General features: G+C 36.0%; 1 pseudogene; it reads left to right on the forward strand.

Moving 5' to 3' along the window:
* Positions 1-5,360: 5,360 nt before the first annotated feature.
* On the forward strand, positions 5,361-6,675 carry LOC102484082 (telomeric repeat-binding factor 1-like; annotated as a pseudogene).
* The last annotated feature ends 206 nt before the right edge of the window (positions 6,676-6,881 follow it).

Genomic DNA, 6,881 nt, shown 5'->3' on the forward strand with positions numbered 1-6,881 from the left:
AACAAATAAGCACTATTGTGAAGTATTTCAGGCAAAAGAATAAAAGGTTTTGATTTTTTTCTCTTGTAAACAGAATTTTATCATTTATGATCTTTTTTTGTTTATTTTTTTGTCTCACACCAAGCATCTAACACCCTTTCTCTACCAACCACTTTCCCCTATATCATCACTAGTATCAACACCAATGTTCTCCACTATCACATCTTCAGATCTCTTAACCTCTGCCATAAAGTGCACTCAGTACAAACAGAATGGAGATATACCACGTGTATCTTTTAAATAATCACTTTGCTAACTTTGCTCAACATTAAATCTTCTATATTTTTCCATTTTGAGTCAAACAATAGGCTCTCATTGTTTCTTATAGCTGTGTAATATTACAAAGCATTTATGTGTCACAGAATTTCAATCCAATCATCAGTTTTTGGATGCTTAGATTTGTCCCATGTTTAAGCAATTATAAATAATGTTGGAATAAACATGGAAGAGCAGATATATTTCTGATTGAATGGGTTTTTTTTTGTTGTTGTTGTTTTGTTTTGTTTTTATCCTTTGGGTAGATACCAAGATGTGGGATTCCTGGGTCATATGGAAGTTTTATTTGTAGGTTTTAGAATAATCTCATTAGTTTTAATTTACATTCCCTTATGATGAGAGACTTGGAACATTTTTTAATATGACTCTTGGCCATTCATATGTCTTCCTTGGAGGATTGTCTGTTTGATTCATTTGTCCACTTTTTAAATCATACTATTTCTTATTTTATGAATGAGCTGCTTAAATTTTCTATATATTCTAGATATCAATTCCTTTTCTTAAGGATAATTTGTAAATACTTTCTCTATTCTGAGAATTGTCTTTTTACTTTATTTATAGTTTCTTTTGTTGTGAAAAAGCTTTTTATTCTGATATAATCCCACTTGTATATTTCAGGGGTCTTATTTAAGAAATCTGCCTACTCCAATGTCTTCAAAAGTTTACCCTACATTTTCTACTAGTAGTTTTGTGTTTATAGGCTTTATGTTTAACTATGTGTCATTTTTTTCTTTTTTTAAGACAAATTTTTGCTATAGGGTGCATGCATTTACCAGAGACACAGAGAGAAGAAGATGATCATGCCACAATCCCTTCTCCTTCATTCTCCTCTTGAGATTTTGGGCAGACACACACATGCATGTGTGCGCACATGCACACACACACACACACACACACACACACCCCCCATAAGTTTCAAGCTGCCAGGTTCAGGACTCAAAACATGGTTGGCCATGTGAGAGTCCAGTGCCCTAGTCAGTACACCACCTGCTCACCACAGTCTGTGTCTTCTAATAGGAGAATTTAATCCATTAACATTCAACATTATTATTGATATTTATGAACTTTTTCCTCTCATTTTGTTAGCATTTTCTTTTTCTTTTTTAAAGATTAATTTATTTAATTTTATTTTTTGTTATTATTATTATTAATTTGATCAGAGAAATATAGAAAGATAGAGAAAGGGAAAGTGAAAGCAAGCCATGGTTGGCCACGTGGGAGTCTAGCACCTTAACTCATCACACCACCTGCTGGCCCAGATCTTCTTTCTTTTTTTATTCTATTATTTTTATTTGTCTCTGTTTAGTTTTCCTGATAAAATATTCCCTTCAGTACTTATTATAGAAGTGGTCTACTGTTGGAAAATTCTTTTAGTTTTGTTTATCTGAGAATGATTTTATTTGTTCTTCCCATTTGAAGAATCATTTTGCTAGGTATAGTATTCTTGGTTGAAATTGCTTTTCTTTTAATGTTTTGAATATATCCCATTCTTTTCTTGCCTACATTGCTTCATTTGAGATATCTGATGTTAGCCTAATAGGATAAGCTATATAAATAATTTGATGCCTCTTTCTTGCCATTTTTAGAAATCTTGTCTGTCTGATTTTCTTTTTCCAAACTGGCTATGATGTGCTGGGATGAGGGCATTTTTATGATGATTCTATTTGGAATTCTTTTTATTTCTTGGTTCTGAATTTCTCCATATTTCTCTAGATTCGGGAAGTTTTCAGATAGCATTTCATGAAAGAGGTTTTTCATGCCTTTTCCAGCCCCTTCATCTTCAGGAATTCAGAAATACCCATTATATGGCTATTTGGGCATTTAATCATTTATTTTAATAAAATTTATTGTACATTATCCTCATTTGGGAGGGTATTTTTTTCATTCATTTTGGTGGTTTGGTCTATGTCAGAGACTTTGTCTTCATCGTCAAAATTAATTTTTTTTTCCTGCATGGTCCAATCTGTTATTAATGCTTTCTAGAGAGATCTTAATTGCTTGTATTGTATTTTTTTACTTCCAGAAGTTTTGTTTGATTCTCCTTTAGGGTGTCTATCTCTTTATGGAATTCCACAGATTGATTTTCTCATTTCCTGAAACTGATTGTTTTCTCTTCCATATCATTGAATTTTGTCACAATGAATGTTTGGAATTATTTTCTTACATTTCTGTAAATTCTTTTGTACTATCCATTGTTGGTGAGTGGCTATTGCGCTCACCTGAAGGAGAGTTACCCTTTGTTTTTCATGTTTCTTCGATTTGCATGCTAGTTTTTGATATTCAATTTGGTATTCATTGATGCAGTAGTCACTTCTTTCTATTTATTGGAGTAGATTTTCTAGTATTTGAGTGAGGAATTTTACCCTTACATCCCAGATACATTCTTATTAGAGCTCTGTGTCTCCCAGATAAGAGAAGATAAAGCTTATATAGGTAACTTCAGGTGGTTGGCTCCTCCACCAAACTTTCAGCTCCTAGTGAAGTGGGAACAAGCTAAGGAGATAAAACTTAGTAAAGAGGATCAAGTAACACACTTCACACAGAACAGTGCATGGGCCAGAGTGCAGCAAGATTCTAAGACATCCCCAGGAGGTGGAGGTACACTCATGAGAAGAGGCCTGCTGAGACCAGATCCAAGTCTCCTGGTGGGTGGGTGGAGGCCAGGCCATGCTGGTCCGATAGTGTGCAGCAAGTTCCAAAGACAGCCCCAGGAGGTGGGGGTGCACTCATGATAAGAGGTTTGTTGGGATCAGGCTCAAGTCTGCTGGTCTTTTCTTTTTTTAAAGAATTATTTTATCCAACTTTATTTATTTATTTTTTAATTTGACCAGAGGGGGAAAGAGAGAGAGAGAGAGAGAGAGATTGAGAGAGAAAGAGGGAGGGAGAATGCAAGCCACCATGTACGGGACTCAAACCATGGTCAGCCATGTGGGGGTCCAGCATCCTTAACCACCACACTACCTGCTGGCCCCTCTCCTGGTCTTTTTAAAGTTTTCAACAGTCTTACATTTTGGAATGCATCTTTCTTGGTATGATCTATAATTCTATGCATTATGAGATTTTTAAAAAATATTTTGACGAGAAATTTAAGTTGAGAAATATCAGTTTATTGTTTTCTTGTTTTATCTTTGGTTTTAATATGATAATACTGACCTGAAAAAATTAGTTGGTAAGTGTTCACGCCTTCGTTCCTATTTAAATTCTGGAAGAGATTTCATAATGTTGGCAGTGATTCTTTATTTTTTATTTTTAGATATTTTTTTTGTCATAGACACATGTGTTCATTGGAGAGAGACAGAGAGATTAAAAAAACATGAAAAATCACCCCTCCCCAGAGGTAGAGGGACGGCCATGCTACAATCTCTTTTCCTCCATTCTCCTCTTGGGAATTTTGGGCATGTGGACACATGTGTCATGTTTTTAGACCCCTGGGTCCAGGACTTGAATTGCAGAGTTGGCCATGTGGGATCCAGTGCCTTAACTACTCCACCTGCTGGCCCTAGTGTTAATTCTTTTTTTAAATTCTTGAAATAATTGCCAGTGACACTGTCTGGACCTGGATATTTCTTTTTTGGCAACTGTTAAATAATCAATTGTGCATTCTTCTAAGAGTTTTATAGGCTTGGGTCTTATATTTTTAATCCATTTTAATTTAATTTTTATATGGTATAAAAAAATAGATACTTTTTTTGTCTACCCAGCCAGGGACCTGAGGCAGGGCTGAGACTGAGCCAGCCCCAGCCCCAACCCTAGTCCCAGCCATATAATCTCACCTTGCAATCTAAGAGCTATTCTCTACAGAGAAATTGTAGGTCTCTTAAGGTGACATCTCCCTCTGAAGCCCCTGCCCAGCCAGTTGCTGAGGCAGAGTTGAGCCTGAGCCAGCCCCAGCCCTCCAACTTCACCTTGCTATCTCAGAGCTAGATGCCTACACCCCCAAAGAGACTAAATCAGGTCTAGGTATATAATAGTCAAATATCTGAACATTGTGAAGCTCTGGAGGAATCTTTACTCCCACCTGAATCACCAGCTAAAAGAGAGAAACTCCTCTTCATAAAACCGAACTCAAAACATCTGTGGATACGTTATAACCCACAGTAAAAGAAAGAAAGTGGCAAAGAAGTAATTCACAACAAAGAGAAGCACATGAGCTCATAGCTACAGAACTCTCCAAGGAATTAGCAAAAAGTGAATACGTCACCAAATGACTAAAATCTCAGAAGAGCCTCAAGTATGGGAAAACCAGGAAATACACCCCCAATAAGAGAACACAGTAACTCATCTCCAATTATGGAAATAAAAACCCAGAAAATTACTAAAATGTCAGAAAAATTATTCAGAATATTCATGATAGCAAACCTCAATGGATATAAGAGAAAAGAGACAGTGAACTCCAGATGAGAAAGTCTTTTCATGACTTGAAGGAGGAGATTGAAGAGATAAAAAATAATCAAACAGAACTTGAAGTTTGAAGAGTGATGACATAAAAAATAATCAAACAGAACTTGAAGTTTGTAATGCATTTAATCAAACCTCCCTTGATAATATTAATAGTAGATTAGATCATGCAGAATATCTGATTTGGAAGACAAAGCTTATGACTTAGATAAAACCACCAAAAAATAATGAAAAAAATTAAAAAATGAGGACAACATATGGGAAATACTAGACGCAATTAAATGCCCAAATATCTGAATAACAGGTATTCCAGAAAGCAAGAATCAACAAAGACATAGAGAATCAATTCCATTAAATACTTGCAGAAAACTTTCCAAACCTAGAGAAACATTCAGACATACAGACCCAAGAAATACAAATGACCACAAAAAGAATCAGCATACAAAGACCCTCTCAATAGCATATCATAGGCAGAATGGTAAAAATCACAAAGACAAGATTCTAAAAATGTCAAGAGAAACATCAAGTCACTTACAAAGGTGATTCTATTAGGCTAACATCAGATCTCTCAAGCAAAATAAGACAGGCAAGAAAAGAATGAGAAAACATATTCAAAAATTAAAAGAAAAGCACACCAGTGATTGAACATGGCAGAGGATGCTGTCTCAATAGCTCTGAGCCTGTGGGGGTGTGCAAACGGGAAGGATGCAGATCCCTGTAGAGGAGCTGTAGGCGGAAAGGACGAAAGATGACCAGGGTCAGTTTGAGTGCCAGGAGGTGCTTGAGTGCCAGGTATAGATTGCAATCCCAGAGAAGGAGGAGGGCTAGGGCCTCATGGCTCAGGCTGAAGCCATAGCTACTGGCTGGATGCTCGATTTCTTCTGCCTCTCTCTTTGCCAAGCCTTCTGTGGTGGCTGCTGTGAGGACTTCCATAGGAGCCATTAGAGCAGCGAGGCTACCATTCATCCACTCTTCTAACAGCTTAGCAGTTGAGAACTATCTATCTATCTATGTGTGTGTGTGTGTGTGTATAACAGTTTTGACAAGAATTGCACTAGGAAAATCCCTTGAAACACAATTTGAAGAGATGAACAAATTACACCCTTAGAATATGACCTGATGATTTGGGCTTCAATTGATAAGGAACATGACAAACTTCATGAAGATATACAGAATTTAATTAAAATTCAGATTATAGCTGTTTGTATGGAAAATGACAATTTTAAGGAAACAGAAGAAGTCTTTGAAAGGATATTTGGTCAATCAAATTCTGACATGCCTTTAAAAAGGAAATTGCTAATGATAATCTCTCAGAAAGGTGTATTTCATTCCTTTTTTCACTTCAGCTATAGCCACATGATGGAGGAAATTAAGAGTTATGTGAGCACTGTACTAAATAAAAAATCATCAACCTTTCTGATGAAGGCAGCAACAAAAGTTGTGGAAAGTAAAAGAACAAGAACAAAATCTCAAGATAAACTTAATAGTAATGATACTGAAATGGAAAGTGAAGCTAATTTGGATAAAGGAATAAGTGTTAGTCAAAAGCAGTCCTTGGTAACTGAATCTTCAGGGGATACAAAATGCTTATTGAAGTCTCACAAGAATCTCTTGTCTAAGTTGAAATTTTGAAGCCACCAACAAGACCGAATAAGAATAAGGAAAGACTGGGAACTCTTCAGAGTGGGAGAAAGAAGAAAGAAAATAGAAGACCCATTGAAAGCAAAAAGATACATGCTTCAAAGAGTCAATCAGTAACTCCTGAAAACATTGATAAAGAAAACACAGGCATGGCTCTGGCAAGAGGACAATTTGAGATCTGGTGTGAGAAAATATGGAGAGGCAAACTGGTCTAAAATACCATTACATTATAAATTCAACAACTGAACAAGTGTCATGTCAAAAGACAGACAGAAGACCATGAGGAAACTAAAACTCATCTGCTCATACAGCGAAGACTGAATGTGTTTGTAAAGACTTGATAAAAACGACAGTTAAATATTCTGATTACTGCATTTCGTTTGAAACTTTCTGGTCGTTCATGTATCTTAAAGTTTTTGTTTAGAGCATTACAGTATTTTTCTATGACAGCATGAAGACTTGTGCCATCCCTGTATTCTTTAAGAATCTTTTTATTTTGATGAAATGTAAACTTGTTGAACACCACC

Source organism: Tupaia chinensis, unplaced genomic scaffold, assembly GCF_000334495.1.
Source record: "Tupaia chinensis unplaced genomic scaffold, TupChi_1.0 Scaffold147773_1, whole genome shotgun sequence".
NCBI classification, from domain to species: Eukaryota; Metazoa; Chordata; class Mammalia; order Scandentia; family Tupaiidae; genus Tupaia; species Tupaia belangeri.